Source organism: Hirundo rustica, chromosome 25, assembly GCF_015227805.2.
Source record: "Hirundo rustica isolate bHirRus1 chromosome 25, bHirRus1.pri.v3, whole genome shotgun sequence".
In the NCBI taxonomy this organism is placed as follows: Eukaryota; Metazoa; Chordata; class Aves; order Passeriformes; family Hirundinidae; genus Hirundo; species Hirundo rustica.
In genome coordinates this window covers 5,749,396-5,770,249 of record NC_053474.1, presented here as the reverse complement: position 1 = coordinate 5,770,249, position 20,854 = coordinate 5,749,396, and the positions used below count along the sequence as shown (strand labels likewise).

At 55.4% G+C, this 20,854-nt stretch overlaps 1 protein-coding gene across 1 annotated transcript in view; it reads right to left on the bottom strand.

Annotated features, from left to right (window-relative positions):
- Positions 1 to 20,854, bottom strand: part of SDC3 (syndecan 3) — a 54,157-nt gene that overhangs the window by 16,551 nt on the left and 16,752 nt on the right. The gene's annotated exons all lie outside the window — the stretch shown is intronic.

The following is a 20,854-nucleotide window of genomic DNA, read 5'->3' as shown; positions in this document are numbered from 1 at the left end:
ACACAAAGGGTTTGGATCTCAGCAGTGACATCCCGCTCCATCCAGCTCGGATGAGAAACACATCCCCCACCCCATCCCAGAGGATCCCTTTCCACCTGAAAAGGGGGATGGGCCGGTGACCATTCCCACCCGGACACTCCCTGCCTGGGCTGGCAGGGAACAGCAGCCGAGGGGCCGCAGCAGCACAAATCCCACCCAAACCCCGCACTGAGAGCCTTGGAAAGCCGGGGAGGGCTGGGAGCCCCCGGCCTGGCAGCATCCGAGCTGAGCAGGGCATCAGGGAGGCCTTGGTCCCTCTCCATGGGCCGTGTCACCCCCCAGCACGGGCAGCGTCACCCCTCCCTCTCCTCTGCCCTTGTCAGCACGGGTGACACCACTTCACAGGTGAAAAATGTGAATTTGGGGTAAAGGGCGTCGCTCAGCCCCGCCAGGAGCAGATCTCCAGGGGATTTGGGGGCTTAAAAAATGCAGGGCACAGAAGGGACCCTCCTGCCCCCTTCGTGGTACAAAGATGGTCCTGCAGAGCCCTCTGCATCTCTGACGCGTCCTGGAGGACAGGGAGCGCCTGGCGTGGACCTTCCTAAATTCCCTGTGCAGCCCTCCTTCCCCAGGCAGGGTGGATCAGGGAATTTTATTATTTAGGGCATTTCCACTCCGTGGAAGGGTTTTTGCAGAGACAGAGGATTTGAGGGCTTAGAGGATGTGGAAACCACGGCACAGATGGGACCCTCCTGTCACCCTCGTGAGCGGCACAGGGATGTTCCTGCACACCCCTCTCCATCTCTGAACACATCCTGGGGGACAGGGAGCGCCTGGTTTGGAGCTTCCTAAATTCCCTGCACTTCCCTCCCTTCCCAGGTAGGCTGTTTTATTATTTAGGCCATTTCCACTCCGTGGGATTTAAAACTCCCGAAATCTGCCCCGAAACAGAACCCAAAACCCGCTGCCGCGGTAAAAGCTCTCGGCGCCGAGTGTTTCGCCTCGGGAGGAGGGAAACCTGGGAAATCGATCCGTCCTGAAGCACCGGGAGAGGCTGGGGAACCTCCCTGGGATGCTCCGGGGCCCTGCTGCGCCGGTCGCCATCGCACGGCAACGGTCGCCACGGCAACGCCTCCTCCATGGCGACGCATCCCGCTGGAGCCAGGGGTGGCGTCCTCCGGCTGGAATCCAGGGATGGAGGCTCCTTCCCGGGGTGGGGTCACGGGCTGGGGGAGAGGAGGCACCTCCAGCTCCTGGAGGAGCTCCCCGGGCAGGGGGAGAATCCTGATTTAATTCCAGGCATCCATCCATGGATTTTGGGGAAGGTGGGAGCAGGACCCCCAGCTCCAGCAGCCCTGACTGGGAGGGATCTGCTCCAGGTGGGGGGTGACAGGGACACCCCAGCCCGTGGGTGCTCCCAGCCCTCCTGGCTGCAGGCAGAACCTCAGGAGTTTGTTCCTTGAAGGAATCAGAAAGGAAATCGGGATCTGGCTCTGGAATGTGGTGGTTCCTGAGGAGCTGGGACCCAGGTTCGGGTTGCTCTGGCTGAGGGGACAAATCCAGGTGGCCAAGTCCTGTCCTAGGTTCACTGGCAGACCCATGGGCGACCCCAGAGCGATGAATCCCAGGAAAACATGGAATTCCAAGGAGCCCAGTCCAGGTCCAGCCAGGCACACCGAGGAGCCCACTCACCCCACAGCCCCTGGGACCACAAGGGGCTGGAGATGAGGAGGTTCCTGCTGCGAGAAGACCTGGAAGGGAGAGCTGGGGATGGAGGTGATTTTATTCCATGATAGGAATGTCTGTGTCCATCCAGCAGCCTCTGGAATATCTGGGATGTGGGCTGGGGCCGAGGCAGGCAAAGGGGAGCATCAGCAGGGACACGGGGAAACAGCCGGGTCCACATCCCAACGGGGAAAGAGGGAAAGGAAGATGGAATCAGGCGAAAGCACCTGGAGAACGGGACAGGGCCGTGCAGATGACACGAGGATCCACTTCCCATCCCACAAATCCCCATCCCTTGGTGCCGTGTCCAGGTTCTCATCTCTGCATCCCATTCCTGCCCATCCCGCTTCCAAAATGAGCAGCAAAACCAAAAAGCCAAGATCACTGCACTTGTTTGGATTCCAGCCCCAGAGATGTTCTGGGAATCCCAAATCCAGAGGAGTTCTGGGAAGCCCAAATCCAGAGGAGCTCTGGGAAGCCCAAATCCAGAGAAATTCTGGGAAGTCTATATCCAGAGGAGCTCTGGGAAGTCCAAATCCAGAGGAGCTCTGGGAAGCCCAAATCCAGAGGAGCTCTGGGAAGTTCAAACCCAGAGGAGCTCTGGGAATCCCAAATCCAGAGGAGTTCTGTGAAGTCTATATCCAGAGGAGCTCTGGGAAGTCCAAATCCAGAGGAGCTCTGGGAAGCCCAAATCCAGAGGAGCTCTGGGAAGCCCAAACCCAGAGAAATTCTGGGAAGTCTATATCCAGAGGAGCTCTGGGAAGCCCAAATCCAGAGGAGCTCTGGGAAGCCCAAATCCAGAGAAATTCTGGGAAGTCTATATCCAGAGGAGCTCTGGGAAGCCCAAATCCAGAGGAGCTCTGGGAAGTTCAAATCCAGAGGAGCTCTGGGAAGCCCAAATCCCATTCCAGCTCTGAGTGCCGCAGGGGCACCGGGACAGGACGAGGCGGAATGAGAGTGGCCCTGCCAGGATGGAGCCAATGGACAAGGAGCACTCCAGGCTGCTCCTCCCAGGGAAATGGCAGATTTGGGCACGGGGAAAAGCTTGGAATGACACAGCCGGGGCAGGAATCTGCCAGGAGCCAAAAGATGCTTTCTCCAGGAAAACACTTGTACACTGAGAATACATCACCAGGGAAATGTTGATTCTTTGAATATTTTCCATGGGATATTTTCATTTGATCACCCTTGAAAGTCCTTTTCTGGTGTTTTATACCGAAAACCTCAATAACTCATCCCAGCAAGTGATTCAGGGATACTGTAAACAGCTGGAATAATATGAATAATAAGAGCTCGCACAAAAAGCTGGGATGAAAACATTGTTTCTGGAGCTTAAAAGACTCCACGGTTCTTTTCCCACTCCAAAACATCACTGAATTTCCACTCCCCGATCCAAGGCTGGGAGTTAAAAATAAATCTGTTGGAAAGCTGCTCCAGGCAGGAACCTGGGAAAAGACCACCATGGGATCGAGAGCTGCTTGGGAGGGAGATTCCCAAGGCAGAGCCCAGGAGGATGGGCTGGAATCTGGGGTGTTGGAAAAGGGGTGTGGATGCTCATCCCGGTGGAAATCCCACTCCAAAGATGTGACACGAGCTCAGCCAGCACCAGCCCCTTGTTTTGTGTCCCTTCATTGTTCCTCGGATTAATTAAACCCCCAATTAAAAGCTGCCCAAAGCCCAGCGCGTTTGGATTTAATTGGCCACTCATTTTCTGCAAGGAAAATAGTCATTAACGTTGATGGAGGAGCTGCAATTATTCCGGGTTTGTTTGGATTCTCCACTGTCGATGAGGGGAGCCAGGCACATCCCAAAAATGGACATGGATGCTCCCGAGTTTCATCATCCCTCAAGGAATACAGCGAAACTCCGGGTCCGGGTACCCCAGCTCACACTCAGCTCTCCAAACTCCATCTCTTCCTCCTCCTCCCTGGGACTGCCCATCTCCACTGTCATTTTTTATCCCAATTCTTCCATGGATCAGTGCCAAATCCCACCCCACTCCACAATAAATATCCCAGAGCCAGGGCTGGCAGAAAAATCAGGAATTTCCCAACGTAAATTGTATCTAACCCCTCGTCTCCAGCATGCTCCACTCTTCACCTCCAGGAAAAGGCAGGAGAAAAAAATCCAAACCCACAAAAAAAAAATCCTCCCCTCCTACTGCCGGCAAAACTCGGGATGAGGAGGCACAAGCAATCCCAGGGAGTCTGGCTGGGGTGGAATCAGGGACTGAGGTGCTTTCCTGGGATTCCCTGGGGTGGCAGATCCCTGAAGCCCTGAGCAGCTCCAAGTGTGTCCCCTCATCCCGGGGCCGAGGGTTTGGGGGAGCCCTGGCTGGAATGGGGCTGGCGGTGGATGTGGAAGGGATCAGGGATCCCCCAAGCCCGAAGATTGGAAGAGGGAACAGCCAAGGCAGAGGGGCCCCAACGCCCCAAATCTGTGGTGGCCTCCATAGGGAGATCATCCCGTAATCCGTGGGGACAATGGACGGGACGGGGCAAATCCAGGTGGATCTCAGGGAGGGATGGGCAGAGTTTGGGCGGGGGCACCTGCACCCCCAGCTCTGCCCCGCTCCAGCTCCCTGCTTTACCTCACCAGGACACCCCAAACCTCCAGCGTCCTCCGTCCTCCTATGGAGAGCATCCCACTAATCCGTGGGGCCAGAGGAGACAGGGATGGGGCAAATCCAGCTGGATCAGGACTGGCAGAGTTTGGGCTCTGGCAGAGACAGAGCTCTGTCCTTGCCCTACCTGGCCAGGCCTGTCCTTTCCCAGCCCGAGGATTCTCAGCTCCAGGTTTATTAATTCCCATGGGATTGCTCATTGCCATGGTGACACAGCCGATCCCAGAAAATCCAGCTCTGCCCTCATGCCACCCAACAACCATGGGCACTCCCGGTGGCTCTCACGCCCTGCTCCATCCATTCCTGTCCCTGCTCTGTCCATTCCTGCCATGGCTCCGTCCATTCCTGCCATGGTTCCATCCATTCCTGCCATGGTTCCATCCATTCCTGCCCCTCTTCCATCCATTCCTGCCCCTGTCCCATCCATTCCTGCCATGGTTCCATCCATTCCTGCCCCGGTTCCATCCATTCCTGCCCCTGTCCCATCCATTCCTGCCATGGTTCCATCCATTCCTGCCATGGTTCCATCCATTCCTGCCCCTCTTCCATCCATTCCTGCCCCTGTTCCATCCATTCCTGCCCCTGTTCCATCCATTCCTGCCCTGGTTCCATCCATTCCTGCCCCTGTTCCATCCATTCCTGCCCTGGTTCCATCCATTCCTGCCCCTGCTCCATCCATTCCTGCCCCTGTTCCATCCATTCCTGCCATGGCTCCATCCATTCCTGCCCCTGCTCCATCCATTCCTGCCCCTGCTCCATCCATTCCTGCCCCTGCTCCGTCCATTCCTGCCCCTGCTCCATCCATTTCTTCATTCCCGTCTCTCCGAGCCGCCATCCCAGCTGGAATTCCCCCCTCCTCGTTACGGAATTGTTTTAATTTGCTCTGCTCCATAATCCTATTGCAGCTTAACGATGCCGGCCTGTCCTGGGCTTTTCTCACCTTCCACCAAGGCTCATTCCAGAGCTCCCCCAGCTCGAGACTCCGCTTCCCAAACAGCTCCAAAACAGGAATTTTTTGTGTATTTCCATTTATTTCCTGCCCTTCCTGGAGCCCTTGGCACACGGATGGGCGCTGCCTGTTAAATCCCGACGGCTCCAGGGTGGTGCTGATTGGCGTTTAGGGATTCCCACATTCCCTGTTTTCCATCCAGCTCCTCCAGGAGCGCTCACCCCATCCCGCCGGGGGAATCCGCCCCTGTGCTCCCTACCCCGGCCACCGAGAGGGAGCTTGGCCAAGAAAAACGGGGTTTGATGGGTTTTAAATTAAATTTTTGGGAATTCAGAGCTCGGAGGGAGCGCATGTGCCCAAGGGGGGAAAGGAATCACCGCGTGCCTCAGTTTACCTGCCTGCAAAAGAGCTGCAAATAATCCGGGAACAGGGAGTGGCTCCTCTCCCATTCCAGGGGTGCTGGGGACACTTTAATAGGGACATCCACGTTTCACCCACATTTCCCTGTTTTCCTTTTCCCCCAGATATCCCTGGGACTGGATATGCACCTGCTTCCTTTCTTTCTTTATTTTTTTTCCCCAATTTTCCCTTTAATGTTTATTTTTCGTCCCCTCACTTCCAGGCTCCAGAACCTCTTGGCTCTTCCCAGCGAAGAGACAGAGAAAAAGAAAGAAATTAATTCCCAGCCCTCCTGAGTGAGAAGAAAACCCCAGAAATTTGCACCTGAAAGCCTCAAAACCAGAAACAAACAAAAAAAAAAAAACCCACAAAACCCAAAAAAATTCCAGAGCTTTTCAGCCACGCCTGAGGAGCTCCACGGGAAGTTCTGCACAGCCAGAAAATTTTTTAAAAGTTCTTTTTCCATAAAGAGGAACCTGAGGAGGGGAAGCTGTGGGGAACAACCTCCTGTCTCCTAATTAATCCCAAAATTACCCCTGAGAGGATTTTTCTGGGGATCTGAACGAATTATTCCCATTTTTCAGGACGCTTTCATGCACTCCCCGCTGCCCATTGCCCAGGAAGGCGAAAATCAACGTTTTTGCCCTCCTGAGGGTTTTTCCATCCCTCGGGGCGGATCCCTGCAATTCCAGCCCCCCAAATCCAGCAGCGCGAGCCCTGCTGGCATCCGGGAGGGCTCTGGTGACAGCTGGAGCTCCCGGGAGCTCCCAAATCTCCCGGCAGATGGTTGGGCTGATTACAGAGCCCGGGTCACCCCGGGGCACCCCCGCGCTTCCAGCTGCTCCCGAGGGACAGGAAATCTTCCCTCTCCCAGCCTCGCATCGGGAAGGAGCTTTTTGCCCCCTTTCCCACCACTTTTTGCCCATTTTGTCACTTTTTTTCCACTTTCCACCACTTTTTTCCCACATTTCCACCAATTTTTGCCCCTTTTCCACCATTTTCCCACTCCTTTTCCACCACGTTTTGTCCCCTTTTTCACCATTTTTTGCCCCTTTCCACCACTTTTTCCCATTTTCCACCATTTTTTTGCCCCTTTCCACCACTGTTTTTCCCCAACAGGATCCCGTTTTTTCCCCTCCAACAGCCAAGGAAACACCAATATCCAGGAGTTCCATGGAATAATCCTTTCTCCAGGCTCAGCTTTCGCTTCCAACCCCAGCAGCAGGAAGAAGGGAAGGAAAACATTGGGAAGTTGGGGGTTTTTTTCCCGTTTCCACCAATGTTTGCCCATTTTCTACCACTTTTTTCCCATTTTCCACCACTTTTTTCCGATTTTCCACCACTTTTTTCCCATTTTCCACCCTTTTGGCCAACAGGATCCCGTTTTTTCCCTCCAACAGCCAAGGAAACACGGATACCCAGGAATTCCACGGAAAAATCCTTTCTCCAGGCTCAGTTTTTCCTTCCAACCCCAGCAGCAGGAAGAAGGGAAAGAAAACATTGGAAGTTGGGTTTTTTCCCCGTTTCCACCAATGTTTGCCCATTTTCTACCACTTTTTTTCCCATTTTCCACCATTTTTTTCCCATTTTCCACCCTTTTGGCCAACAGGATCCTGTTTTTTCCCTCCAACAGCCGAGGAAACACCGATACCCAGGAATTCCATGGAATAATCCTTTCTCCAGGCTCAGCTTTCGCTTCCAACCCCAGCAGCAGGAAGAAGGGAAGGAAAACATTGGGAAGTTGGGGGTTTTTTTGCCTGTTTCTACCAATGTTTGCCCATTTTCTACCACTTTTTCCCATTTTCCACCCTTTTGGCCAACGGGATCCCGTTTTTTCCCCTCCAACAGCCGAGGAAACACGGATACCCAGGAATTCCACGGAAAAATCCTTTCTCCAGGCTCAGTTTTTCCTTCCAACCCCAGCAGCAGGAAGAAGGGAAAGAAAACATTGGGAAGTTGGGGGTTTTTTGCCCGTTTCCACCAATGTTTGCCCATTTTCTACCACTTTTTTCCCATTTTCCACCACTTTTTCCCCATTTTCCACCCTTTTGTCCATCAGGATCCCGTTTTTTCCCTCCAACAGCCAAGGAAACACGGATACCCAGGAATTCCACGGAAAAATCCTTTCTCCAGGTTCAGCTTTCGCTTCCAACCCCAGCAGCAGGAAGAAGGGAAGGAAAACGTTGGGAAGTTGGGGGGTTTTTGCCCATTTCCACCAATGTTTGCCCATTTTCTACCACTTTTTTCCCATTTTCCACCCTTTTGGCCAACGGGATCCCGTTTTTTCCCCTCCAACAGCCGAGGAAACACGGATACCCAGGAATTCCATGGAAAAATCCTTTCTCCAGGCTCAGTTTTTCCTTCCAAGCCCAGCAGCAGGAAGAAGGGAAGGAAAACTCGGGGCAGGGCTGGTTCGATGCCTGGGACAGTGGTGCCCTTGTTCTCCACCGGAGCGGGGGAAACCCAATCCCGCTCCCTCCCTGCTTGGAATTCCCGCTTTCTCCGTGCTCCAGCAGCACAAAATTCCTTTAATCCACATTTTCCAGCTGCTAAATCCACCCTCCAAAGGTGCTCAGGCGCTGGTTGGTGTTTCCCGCTCCCCCGGAGCTCAAATTAAGGGAAAAAAGGAATTTCCTCTTTCTGCTCAGTGCACAAAGAGCCCTAAACTAGGATTTATCTCCCCTGAGCTGGAATTGTGCAGACGGAAAAGGAATCAACCTTCCTTTAGTGGCCTCACCTTGCCTTCAGCACGAAAATTGGAGGTAAATGCAAATAAAAATGGAATTTAAAAGCAAACCAAACCAAACCCAAGAAACAAATGAACAAAAATCCCCAAAACCAACCAACCAACCAAAAAACCAAACCAAACCAAAGCAAAAAACTCCCACAAAATGAATTTTAAAAACCCCACAAAAAACCTAAAAGAAAACCACCAAAAAAACCAAAACACACCCAAACCAAAATCAACAACAAAAGAATCCAATAATAAAAAACCAAACCCCTCAAAAAAAAAAAAAAACAAACCCCACAAAAGACTCCAAAAAGACAACAACAAACTAAAAAACCCTACCAAAAAACCCAGCCACATTTTCCCATCATTTTCCCCTTTTTTTGCCTTAAATTTAATTCAGTGGGGAGTGGGAATATCTTGCCCACAACTTTTTTCTCCTTTTCCGCCACTTTTTTCTCCTTTTCCACCAATTTTGGACCATTTCCACCACTCTTTCCCCCTTTTCCACCATTTTTTGCCTTCTTTCCACCATTTTTCACCTCCTTTCCACCTTTTTTTTACCATTTCCACAATTTTTGCCCATTTTCCACCACTTTTCCCCCCTTTCCACCACTCTTTCCCCCTTTTCCACCATTTTTTGCCTCCTTTCCACCATTTTTTGCCTCCTTTCCACCATTTTTTGCCTCCTTTCCACCATTTTTTTACCATTTCCACAATTTTTGCCCATTTTCCACCACTTTTTCCCCCTTTCCACCACTCTTTCCCCATTTTCCACCATTTTTTGCCTCCTTTCCACCATTTTTGCTCGTTTTCCACCACTTTTTCCCCCCTTTCCACCACTCTTTTCCCCTTTCCCACCATTTTTCCCAGCATTTTCCCCCATTTCCTCCCTTTCCCCACCATTTTTTGGCACCAGGAGCCCGTTTTTTGTGTTGTTTCGGGGTTGTTCCCGAGGGATCCCACCTGGGAGCGCTCAGGTTTCCAGCTGAAAGGAAAAGCCTGGGATCAGCTCTGAGCCCTGACCTGAGCCTGGCCCAGCTCCGGTTTCCGATCCCGGCCCTGCTGAGCTCGGCTTACCCGGAAAATGAAAGAGCTGGAGGCTCCCGATCCCAGAAATGAGGGAATCAGTCCATGATCCCGCTGATCCCGGGTGGGATTTGGAGGATTTTGGGAAGCGTTCCCAGGTTTTCTGTTGGTGTCAGGGGGTGTGGGGTGGTGGCGGTGCTGGAAGGGTTTGAGCAAATGTTTATGGGGCTCTCGGAGTTTGCTGCCACCAGGGGTTTAAAAACACCAAGCAACCAAGAGAACGAGTCGCCAAAAGAACCCCCAAAAGAGCAAAACAAACAAACAAATAGAAACCCCAAAGAAACAAACAAACAAAAAAAAACCTAAAAGAGCAAAACAAGCAAATAAACAGAAACACGAAACAAACAAAAAACCCCAAAAGAACAAAACAAAAAAAACCCAAATAGAAACCCCAAAAAACAAACAAAAAAAACCCCAAAAGAACAAAGCAAACAATCAAATAGGAAACAAAACCAAACCAAAATAACAAAATAAACAAACAAATAGAACCCCAAAACAAACAAAAAACCCCCAAAGAACAAAACAAACAAACAAATCGAAACCCCAAACAAACAAACAAACAAAAAAAAAAAAAAAAAAAAAACACCCAAAAGGACAAAATAAACAAACAAAGAGAACCCCAAAACAAAGGAAAAACCCCAAAAGAACAAAACAAACAAACAAATAGAACCCCAAAACAAACAAAACTCCCAAAAGAACAAAATAAACAAATAGAAATGCAAACAAACAAGAAAACCCAAAAGAACAAAACAAACAAATAGAAACCCCAAACAAACAAAAAACCCCAAAAGAACAAAATAAACAAAAAATAGAACCCCAAAACAAACAACAAAATCCAAAAGAACAATACAAACAAACAAATGGAAACCCAAAACAAACAAAAAAAACCCCCCAAATAACAAAATAAACAAACAAATACAAACCAAACCCAAACTAAAATAACAAGATAAACAAACAAATAGAAACCCAAACCAAACAAACAAAAAACCCCAAACCAGGCAAACATAAAACCTCAAACAAACAAACAAAAAAACCCCAAAACCACCCAAAACCCACCAAAACCAAAATAAAACCACAAAAAATACCCACTCAAAACCCACAAAAAGCACGGAGAAACCACACAACAAACAAACCAACCCACAAAAACACACACACAAAAACCCCAAACCCCCAGAAAGACGCACACAAACCCCACAAACCCCACAAAAAACCTAAACAAAACCACACACTCAAAAACCCCAAACCCCCAGAAAGACGCACACAAACCCCACAAACCCCACAAACCCCACAAAAACCCTAAACAAAACCACACACTCAAAAACCCCACACCAAAACCCAACCAAACCCCTGAAGGTCTCGCAGGGCCGTGGAGCTGAAGGAGCCGCCCCCATCCCTCCTTCCCGAGGATAACGCCATGGATCCAGCGCCATCCCCCATCCCTCCTTCCCAAGGATAACGCCATGGATCCAGCGGCATGCCCCATCCCTCCTTCCCGAGGATAACGCCATGGATCCAGCGGCATGCCCCATCCCTCCTTCCCAAGGATAACGCCATGGATCCAGCGGCATGCCCCATCCCTCCTTCCCAAGGATAACGCCATGGATCCAGCGGCATCCCGGCGTTTCCACACCCGGCAGAGAGGGGAACACCGGGAACCGCCTCCCAGCTGTCACCCCAAAGCCTTGGGGGATCCACCCCGGGATCCATCCCAGGGATCCATCGCCTCCTGGGGATCTGTCCTGGGGATCCATCGGCTCCTGGGGATCCATCCCAGGGATCCATCGGCTCCTGGGGATCCATCGGCTCCTGGGGATCCATCCTGGGGATCCATCCCAGGGATCCATTGGCTCCTGGGGATCCATCGGCTCCCGGGGATCCGTTGGCTCCTGGGGATCCATCCCAGGGATCCATCCTGGGGATCCATCCCGGGGATCCATTGGCTCCCAGGGATCTGTCCCGGGGATCCATCGGCTCCCAGGGATCCATCGGCTCCAGGGGATCCATCCCAGGGATCCATCCCGGGGATCCATTGGCTCCCAGGGATCCATCCCGGGGATCCATCGGCTCCCAGGGATCCATCCCGGGGATCCATCGGCTCCCAGGGATCCATCCCGGGGATCCATCGGCTCCCAGGGATCCATCCCGGGGATCCATCGGCTCCTGGGGATCCATCCCTGGGATCCATCAGCTCCCGGGGATCCATCCCAGGGATCTATCCCAGGGATCCATCCCAGGGATCCATCCCAGGGATCCATCAGCTCCCGGGGATCCATCGGCTCCAGGGGATCCATCCCGGGGATCCATCCCGGGGATCCATCCCGGGGATCCAGCAGGGCTCTGACTGCTCCTTCCCTTCTCCTCCCCATGGAATTCTGCCCTGGGCACAGCGGGAGCTCAGCCAGGGAGGGCTGGGATGGAATTCCCAGAGCAGCTGGGGCTGCCCCTGGATCCCTGGCAGTGCCCAAGGCCGGGCTGGACACTGGCACAGTGGGAGCTGTCCCTGCCATGGGATGGGGTTTAAGGTCCTTCCAACCCAAATGATCCCGGAATTCTGTGATTCCAAGGAGTGAAGCAGCAGGAGGGCAGAGCTGGGAGCTGAGCTGCTGTGGAGGGGATCCAGAGGGAGCCCCTCACATTCCTGGGTCCCTCCATCTCCTCCATCCCCCAGGATTGGTGATGGAAAGGAAAAAACTCCTCCTGAGGAAGGGAAAAACCTCCCCCTGCACCGGCCAGGGAGAGGGAAACCAAGGCGGAGCTGGGAATGCCCGGCAGTGACAAATTCCAGCATTTTCCCAACAAACACAGGCAGCCTTTGCTCCGCTCCAGCTTCCCAACTGGATTGGTGGGATGGGCACAGGGGATGGGATCCAAGGCCTTGTCCCACCACATTTCCATCATTCCTTAGCCAAATCCCTGGGGTTTCCCGCTGGGAATGGGGCAGCACAAGGATTTCTGCCCTTTTCACTTTTCCAAGAGCCCAGGGCAGCGCTGTGCCCACAGCAGGGCAGCCAGGCTCTAGGAGGGGAAATATCCCCAATTTCCTGAGGTTTTCCACGGAAAGGTGACCTCCAGGGGGGAATGTTGTCCATTCCCAGGGATGGAGGAATCCTGGGAATGGCTCAAGGCCACAGAACTGAGCCTGGGCACCCCACAGGGTCCCGGAGCAGGATCTGACCCAGGAACAACCCCGTGTGGGGCCGGGAGCATCCCTGACATCCACGGGGGAAATGAGACCAAAAAGCAGCTGGGCAGTGTTTTCCCAGAGCCTGGGATAATCTGGGAGAGGATCCAGCTGTCCTGGCCTCTCCCTCACACCGCCTCTCCTGGAGGGGTGAGAGAAGCCCAAATTTGGGGTGTCTGGGGTGTCGGGGCCGTGACTGAGGCAGGAGCTCTGCCAAGCACCACACACGAGGCTCCCAGGAAAACAAATCCAAAAAAAGAAAGGGGAAAAAAAACCACCAGAGAAAGGGGGAGAAAGCTTTCAGCTCACCAGTTGGTTTTCTTTTTTTTCTTTTCTTTTTTTTTTTTTCTTTTTTTTTTTTTTTTTTTTTTTTTGGTTTTCAGATGTAAAATTGATTAAAATAAACCGGGGGATCTAACTGAGCTGTTTCTATTTAGGACCTGAATAAGGACTGGTGAGCCCAAAAGCTGATCTGCTTTGGAGCTTTTTTTCCCCCCAACCGTATCTGTTGCTCTAATAAAAGATTTGGCCTCTCCCTGGCAGCCTCCTCAAATCCTCCGGCTGCCACAATTCCGCACGGAAAAACCACCAGCAGCACGGATTTCTGCTCAGAGAGGAGCAGCGAGGTCCCAGCTCCCCCGGCTGCTGCTTCGTTCGAAAAGGGAAATTAATAAAAAATGAGAATTGACATTAAAAATCCGCCTCTTTCTCCGGGGTTGTTTGCAGGGCTGCTGGGGGTTTACCCTGAAATATTCCCACAGATCGTGGGGGCCCACCCAGCACCGGGAATGATGCTGGAAAGCCGTGGGATTGTGAGCGAAGGGAGCAGCCCAGCCTTGGCTGGGTTTGCCGGGCACAGCCTGGGAGAACCGCGCGATATCCAGGGAAGTTGATCCGTGCCGAGCAACATTTTTGGGATGCTCAGACAGGGAATCACAGGGTATCCTGAGCTGGGAGCAACCCCCAAGGATGATCCAGTGCAAAGATCCCCAAATCCCAGGCTGCGCATCCCTGGGAGCGGTGTCCGAGCGCTCCCGGAGTTCCGGCAGCCTCGGGAATGCCCCATTCCCCGCGGAGCCTGCTGTTCCCTGGGGGCGGGGATCAAACCCCCGGGATGGGGAAGGGACTGTGTTCCCAGAGCCCCGCCCTCCCTGAGCCCAGTCCCCAAATTCCAGGTGGAAAACACAGACTGGGACAGGCTGGGACAGGCTGGAGGCGCCCCAGTCCCGCCCTGCTGGGGACATCGCCCGGGATCGTGTCCCTGCAGCTCCGGGATGTCCCCAGGGAAGGACGCTCCGCTCTCCTCACGCTCAGGGGGTGCTCCAGCAATCCAGGCCCTCGAAATCCAGATTTTTCTCCTGCTGGTGGCTCCGCTCCTCACCCACCCTGCCGGGCTCTCCCCGGTTCAGCGAGGGACAGGGCGAGGATTAGGGAAGTGACGGGCACGGATCAGCCAGAGCCCTGCCCAGCTCCGGCGGACCGCGGGGAGGGCGCAGCAAACCCCGGGGCTCCGCCTTTCGGGGGTTTTTAGGGTGTAACACAACAGGATTTACCTGGGGAGGCTGAAATGGTGGAATTCCCTGCGGGAGAGGCGCAGGAAACCTCGGGGCTCCGCCTTGAGTGGATTTTTGGGGTGTAATAAAACCCAGAAACGCTGGAATTCCACGTGGGATGGGCACAGGTGAGGGTGGGAGGGAGGCAGATCCGCTGCTGGAGGGGGTGAGCGATCCCTGTCCGACCAACGGGACAGAAATTCCCGGTTTCCCCAGGAATTTCTAACCCTCAGCGCCACCCCCTTGTCACCCAAGGGGAAACTGAGTCACAGAGCCAATCCCGGCGGGGCCGTGTCCGCTCTTCACCAAGTTCACCGGGAATCGCGTCTGGAAGGAGCGGGAATCACTCTGCTTCTCCCCAAAAACATCAGCACCCAAAACCCCCCAAAGGCCCCCGCCGCGCCCAGAGCTCGTGCTCATCCCAGCTCCATCCTGCCTCTGCTCCTGCCCGCTTCCCAAAAAGCACAGCCCACGTGCTCTGGATAAATCCCCTATTTTTAGCAGCTCCTATCGCGGACCTCGTGGCATTCCCGGATTTCGGGGGGTGCACCGATCCCAGGATGGGGGAGGCACGGGGACACCGGGCAGGGCAACGCCCAGGGCGCAGAGCTGCGCCTTTTTGGGGTGGAGGAGACGCTGTGCCCTGCACCCACCTCGAGCTACCCAAAATAAAGTGCTTTTTTCGTCCCCTACTCTCACCTACAATTATCCCAAATAAAGGATTTTACCCACCGGGCTGCACTCAAAATGTGGATTTGGGTTCCCAGCCCGGCCCTGGAGTGGGAATGTTGGGAAAGGGCCGATGGTTCTGCTCTCCCTGGCCCCAAAACCGTGCCAGGACCTGGCTGCAGAAACAGGGAGCAGCCCCAGAGCCCTCACATCCCACCTGGGGTGCTGCTCCCTGTCCGCTCAACATCCACAGGGCAGTGTCCTGAAATCCTCCAGGAAAACCTCCAGGAAATTCCTCCAGGAAATCCTCCAGGAAATTCCTCCAGGAAATTCCTCCAGGAAATCCTCCAGGAAATTCCTCCAGGAAATCCTCCAGGAAATTCCTCCAGGAAATCCTCCAGGAAAACCTCCAGGAAATTCCTCCAGGAAAATCCTCCAGGAAATTCCTCCAAGAAATTCCTCCAGGAAAATCCTCCAGGAAATTCCTCCAGGAAAATCCTCCAGGAAAATCCTCCAGGAAAATCCTCCAGGAAATTCCTCCAGGAAAATCCTCCAGGAAAATCCTCCAGGAAAATCCTCCAGGAAATTCCTCCAGGAAATTCCTCCAGGAAAATCCTCCAGGAAAATCCTCCCGCTGGATGCCAGGAGTGAGGTGGAGCAGGGGCCTCAAGGCTTTACCCAGAGAGGGCAGAAATGCCCCAACCCCATCAGTGCACAGAACTCCCCCCACCCCATAAAACATCACCAGTGCCATCCATCAGCAGCCCCGAAAAACCGGGAATGTGGGCAAAGGCCACCCTGTCCCCCGGGTGACACCGCTGTCACCCAGGACACCCAGCCTCTACTGGCCAGCACCACATGGCTCAATTCCCCAGCCCCAGGAGGCAGCAGCTCCCTCTGTCCCCTGTCCCTCTGTCCCCTCTGTCCCCCTGTCCCTCCTGTCCCCTGTCCCTCTGTCCCTTTTGTTGCTCTGTTCTCTGTCCCTCCTGTCCCCTGTCTCTCTGTCCCTCTGTCCCTTTTGTTGCTCTGTCCCCTGTGCCCTGTCCCTCTGTCCCTCTGTCCCTCTGTCCCTCTGTCCCTCTGTCCCTCCTGTCCTTTTGTCCCTCCTGTCCCCTGTCCCTCTGTCCCCTGATCCCTCGGTCCCTCCTGTCCCTCTGTCCCTTTTGTTGCTCTGTCCCCTGTGCCCTGTCCCTCTGTCCCTCTGTCCCTCTGTCCCCTGTCCCTCTGTCTCTCCTGTCCCCTGTCCCTCTGTCCCTCTCTCCCTCTCTCCGCTGTCCCCTGTCCCTCTGTCCCTCCTGTCCCTCTCTCCCTCTGTCCCTCTGTCCCTCTGTCCCCTGTCCCTCTGTCCCTCTGTCCCCTGTCCCTCTGTCCCTCTCTCCCTCTGTCCCCTGTCCCTCTGTCCCTCCTGTCCCTCCTCTCCCTCTCTCCCTCTGTCCCCTGTCCCTCTGTCCTCTGTCCCCTGTCCCTCTGTCCCTCTCTCCCTCTGTCCCTCTCTCCCTCTGTCCCTCTCTCCCTCTCTCCCTCTGTCCTCTGTCCCCTGATCCCTCTGTCCCTCTGTCCCTCCTGTCCCTCTGTCCCTCTGTCCTCTGTCCCCTGTCCCTCTGTCCCTCTGTCCCTCTGTCCCCTGTCCCTCTGTTCTCTGTCCCTCTGTCCCCCTGTCCCTCTCTCCCTCTGTCCCTCTGTCCCTCTGTCCCCCTGTCCCCTCGGTTTATCCCCCTAAGCCGATTGCGGTGCCCTGAGTGGCGGCCCCAGGTGAGGCCGGAGCCGCTGCAGGGATTACCGGGAATTACGGCGGCGCTCAGACGGTGACAGCAGCCACCGGGAGCCGAGGGGGCACCAGGGAGAGGAGCCCGGCCAGGAGACTCCTCCACACCGAGGTCCGGGACAGGACCCCCGTTCTCATGGAATGGCTCCCAGTGCCAGAGGGCAGCGCTGGGTGGGAGATTGGGAATCAGGAATTGTTCCCTGGGAGGGTGGGCAGGGGCTGGGATGGAATTCCCAGAGCAGCTGTGGCTGCCCCTGGATCCCTGGCAGTGCCCAAGGCCAGGCTGGACACTGGCACAGTGGGAGGTGCCCTGCCAGGGCAGGGGTGACACTGGTTGAGGTTTTATTTCCCTTCCAACCCAAACCATTCCATGATTCCATCATTCCACAGCTCCAGAAAACCACGGGATTTTTGTCCCCCAGCCCTCAGACCCGGCCTCTCACTCCTGCCGCTCCCAGCTCTCCCCAGAGCCGATCCCGGCTGCTGCTGCCGGCTCCGATAAGAGCCCCGTGCTGAACAATGAGGAGGCGAGGAAAAGAGCAATTCCCGTTTTTTACAGGCAGCCAAGCGCAGCCCCGGCCCTCCCACCCCTCCCTGGCGCTGAGCCTCCAGCAGGAATCCGCAACCCTTTGATCGCGCAGATCTCGGCCTCTCCCAGCGCAAAACCCTTCCCAAAAAAGGCTTCGGGATGTTTGGGGAGCCCCATCCCGGCTCCTTCGGCACTGGGCAAGGGATCGGGGCGCTCCGGCTCACATTTCCCGGCTCGATTTCCACTGGAACGCGCAGGACAATGGCGCATTGTGCGCTGGGGAGAGGAAAACGATCTGGTGTTTGTGGAAGGAAAGGTTTCAGCTGGAAACGCCTCCGGGCCCGGGGAAATCAGCCCCGCTGGAGCCGGCACCGGGAACGCTCCTCCTTTCCGGGAGCGTTCCCACGGGGAGCAGCCGGGGCTCGGCCCCCCAGCCCGGGGTGAGCCCAGGGGGTGATGCGGGGACACGGGGACAGCGCAGGCACCGCCAGCCGGCCCCGAACCTCCTCTGGTGCCCGCGCCAGCCGCGGGGGCTCGGGAGGCACAAATCCCCCTGCTCCGGGGCCACCGCCGTGTCACCTCCTCCCGCGGGGACAAGCACACCGCCCTCCGCGGGGACACCGGGTCCCGCCCGCCATCCCGTGGTGGATGCACCGGCAGCGCTTTTCCCCCTGAGGAGACCCAGGAAGAAGCGGGATGGCTCCCGAAGGAATCCCCGTGGAGCTGGGGGTGGCTTTGGAGAGCCGGGTCCCTGTGGCAGGGCGCTGTCACCGTGCCAGGGGACGCTCCCGCCGACACCGCGGGAGTAAAAAGCCTCTTAAGGACCACAGAAAGCAATCGCGGGGTATTCCCCGTTTTATTTGGCTCTTTAAACGCCACTTCATTTGCTGGGATCGGCTTAATTGTGGTCATTAAGGGGCTGAGGGGAAAGCTGAGCCCCCCAGGGATGGGCTGGGAAAGGAGAGGGGGGGTCCAGGGGCAGATTTTCCCAGAGGGAACCTCCTCCAGCCCTACAAATCATTCCCCTTTCTCCAAATCCTTCCTCCCCGATGGCTCCTCTCCCTCCCAGTTTCCCCAGCCTCAGTTTCCCCAGCCCCTCCCTGTGCTGCAATTTGGGGGGACCCAGAACCTCCCCAGCCCCAAACTCCAGGAGCAAAGGGATTGGCACAGTTTAGGGGGATTTTCCAGCATGGAAAAGGGGTGGAGCAGGCGGAGGGGCCGTGTCCTGTCCCTGCACAGAGCTGAGGGTGCCCTCTGCTTTAACAGCTTCTGGGGTGTTTTGTGTAAACCCAACACGTGGGAATATTCTTCCTGATTTGTTCTGGCCGGACCAGCCTGGAAATCCCCGCTGGCTCCCACCATGAGGTTCTCCCTGCTGGAGTTCATTGTCCCAACCTCAGTTCACCTGGAGCAGCTTTGCACGTTCGAAAGGGTTTTCCTCTCATTCTGAGGGGGGCAGGGAGCACCCAGGCCCATCCAGGTCACACATCAATGGAATTCTGGAATCTCTGATGTCGGAAAATCCCCCTCAGACCATGGTGTGCAACCATTAACCAGCGCCGGGTGGTCACCGCTCGCCCCTGTCCCCAGGTGCCACATTCTTGAAATATTTCCATCATGGAGACTCCGCCACTGCCCCTGGCAGCTGTGCCAGGGCCTGACAAACTTTTCCACGGGGAAATTTTTCATGATACCCGACTTAACCTCCCCTGGCCCAGCCTGAGGCCGTTCCCTCTGCTCCTGTCCCTGTTCCCTGGGAGCACAGCCCGACCCCCCCGGCTGTCCCCTCCTGTCAGGAGTTGTGCAGAGCCACAGGGGCCCCTGAGCCTCCTTTTCTCCAGGCTCAGCCCCTTCCCAGCTCCCTCAGCCCCTCCTGGGGCTCCACACCCTTTCCCAGCTCCCCACAAACACGCTAAACCCTGGGAATGTGGTGACATGTCCAGGCCCCGTTCAAGTGCCAGGCAAAGGACAGAGCTGTCACTGCCCCAAAACCAACCCTCACCTGTCTGCCCCCAAAGCGGTGCCGTTACTGGAGACCCCTCGGATCTGTTCTGGTGCCAGGCCACAGCTAATGAACCCGAGGAATGATTAATCAGGAATGCACTGGAGACTCCCAGGCAGATCTGGATCAACACCCGCTCCCCCTCCAACAGGCAGGACTCAAAACTGGGGAAAATCCCAAGCCGCCCTTCTCCCTCTGCTGCTGCCATTGATTTAGGATTACCCCGTCCAGCGAGGGGCTGTTTTGCCCCAGCAGCAGGAGCCGGTGTTTGCCAGCTCCTGTGTGTCCAAGAGGAAGGAGTTCCTGCCCACCTTCCTCGGGGTTGTCATGGAAATGGAAAGCGGCCTTGATTAAGATGCTGCCAAATCCACGATTTCCAGCTGGAGTCCAGCCTGGAGGGGATGGGAGCGATCCAGGGGTGGGTTTGGGGGAGACCCAGCCCCCGCACGGGATGGGCTGAGGAGCCTGGACAAGCCCCAGGCTTTGCGGGCACAGCGGTTAAAGGGTTTTTCCATGAGGAATTAAACCCCCCCAAGCCCTGGGAAGCCGAGTGGGATCCCCAGGATGGAGTCACCCACCCCAGGAGAAGGGGAAATGTTTCCCGGGCAGGAATCCCCGGGAAGCAACCCCGCAGCTCCATCACAAACACCCTCCGAACATCCACGGGGCTGGGAGCAGGGCCGGAACGGGGCCGGAGGGGGACACGGCCCAGCCCGCCCGGAGCGGCCAGAAATAGCCCCGATTTCCATATGTAGGACGGGTCGGCCGCGCCAGAGCAGCCACGACCTACTTTCCAGCGGCCCGGCGGGGCCCTGCACTCGCCCCGGCTCGGGGCCGCCCGGAGCCACCCCCACCCACCGCGGTGCATCCCCGTTATCCCATTATCCCGTTATCCCTGAGCCTTCACCCCCACCCACCGCGGTGCATCCCCGTTATCCCGTTATCCCCGAGCCTTCAGCCCCACCCACCGCAGTGCATCCCCGTTATCCCGTTATCCCCGAGCCTTCAGCCCCATCTATTGTGATGCATCCCCATTATTCCATGATCCCCGTTATTCCCAGACTTTCACCCTCACCCAGCGCAGTGCATCCCCATTATCCCGTTATCCCATTATCTCTGTTATCCCCAAGCCTTCACCGCCATCCACTGCAGTGCATCCCCATTATTCCATTATCCCCATTATTAGCGGACTTTCACCCTCACCCATTGCAGTGCATCCCCGTTATCCCATTATCCTGTTATCCCCGTTACCCCCGTTATCCCCGAGCCTTCACCCCACCCACTGTGGTGCATCCCCATTATTCCATTATCCCGTTATCCCTGTTATTCCCAAGCCTTCACCCCCATCCACTGCGGTGCATCCCCATTATTCCATTATCCCTGTTATTACCAGACTTTCACCCTCACCCACTGCGGTGCATCCCCATTATCCCGTTATCCCCGAGCCTTCAGCCCCATCCACTGCAGTGCATCCCCATTATTCCCTTATCCCCGTTATTACCAGACTTTCACCCTCACCCAGCGCAGTGCATCCTCATTATCCCGTTATCCCCATTATCCCTGAGCCTTCAGCCCCATCCATCGCGGTGCATCCCCGTTATCCCATTATCCTGTTATCCCCATTATCCCGTTATCCCCGAGCCTTCACCCCCATCCACTGCAG